Source organism: Mus pahari, chromosome 16, assembly GCF_900095145.1.
Source record: "Mus pahari chromosome 16, PAHARI_EIJ_v1.1, whole genome shotgun sequence".
Taxonomy (NCBI): domain Eukaryota; kingdom Metazoa; phylum Chordata; class Mammalia; order Rodentia; family Muridae; genus Mus; species Mus pahari.
Window position 1 is genome coordinate 375,735 of NC_034605.1, and position 1,375 is coordinate 377,109.

General features: G+C 50.5%; 1 protein-coding gene across 2 annotated transcripts in view; it reads left to right on the top strand.

Annotated features, from left to right (window-relative positions):
• Positions 1-1,375, top strand: part of Acbd7 (acyl-CoA binding domain containing 7) — a 5,552-nt gene that overhangs the window by 3,145 nt on the left and 1,032 nt on the right. The window lies entirely within an intron of this gene.

The window sequence follows — 1,375 nt, forward strand, 5'->3', positions numbered from 1 at the left end:
CTGGGGCTGGGGCTGGGGCTGGGGCTGGGGCTGGGGCTGGGGCTGGGGCTGGGGCTGGGGCTGGGCTGGGCTGAAGCTGGGGCTGGGGATGTATCTCTCCTGGCCTGGAGATGCAGCAGTGGTAGAATGTTTTCAGGAAACCCTGGCCTTGACCCCAAACACCACAGAAATGGGGGAGGGGAACATGCCTTTAATTCCAGCACGTGGGAGGCAGAGGCAGGTGGACCTCTGAGATCAAGGCCAGCCTGATCTATAGATCGAGTTACAGGACAGCCAGAGCTAAACAGAGAAACCCTACCTTGAAAAACCTACCAGCCAACCAAACAAGAATAGTGGTGTGTGTGGGGAGATGATTTTATAAGCAGAAGACACACAGATATACATGCACATACACACACATGCACACACATGCACACACACAGTGTGTGTGTGATTCAAAAACTTAAGTACCTTTACTGAGGACTGTATCTTCCTAGTTCAGTTTTCAGCAAGGGAGAGCTGCTCAAAGGCTTTCTGAAGCTCATATGCAGGCTGACCGCTCTCCTCACTTTCTACAGGAGGTGACATAAGTAAACTATGAGTCACCTTCAGGGGCTGTCTTCGGAAGGGAGAGATTTGATCAGAAGTGTCCAGAAGTCCCGTGTGATCCTTTGATATGGTGTCCTGTGCTCATTGTGAATGTCATTCCCGACACAGGATGGGAACAGGAGGGCCTTAAAGCACACTTGTGAACGTCCCCGGGGCAGATGAAGATCACACCCAACAAAGACTCTGTAATCTTACTCAGCAGAGACAGAATCACCTGCCATAGAGCGCAGCTCCCAGAGCGCAGGAATGTAGGGAAGGTGGCATTCCTTTGGCCCAGAATGCTTTGAGAGTCACTGTCAACTGCCACACCTGTAAAGACGTTTCAACTGTGGTAACTCTCTGATCCGATCACCAAGTATGTACCTAAGGGTCTCTGACTTGGCTCCTGCCCTGGGTCAGCAGACAAGGGCTTGACAGTAGATACAAAGGTGAATGTGAGGTAATTACATAAATTAAGGTAGTAACATAAATTAATTTACGCCTGCCCTTTAGTCTGGGTATCTCGGGGAACACACGATGGAATTCGACCCAGCCTTTATGTTCAGCCCTAGTGAGTTCCATCCAGATTGTCAGGAGCAGCTTTTCCAATCCATGCTGCACACTGGATGTCTGCATACCCTTACCCAAGATTCACTGCAAGCATGACTTCTGAGGCAGGCTCCTTCCCATACCTTTCCTGTAGCCAGTCCCACTCCCACCTCTGTTGTCAGGACAATGGCTTCTCTGTAAAGTGATTTCTCTCCAGCATTTGTTATAGAGAAGGGAGAGGAGGGGAAGGGAGAGGAGG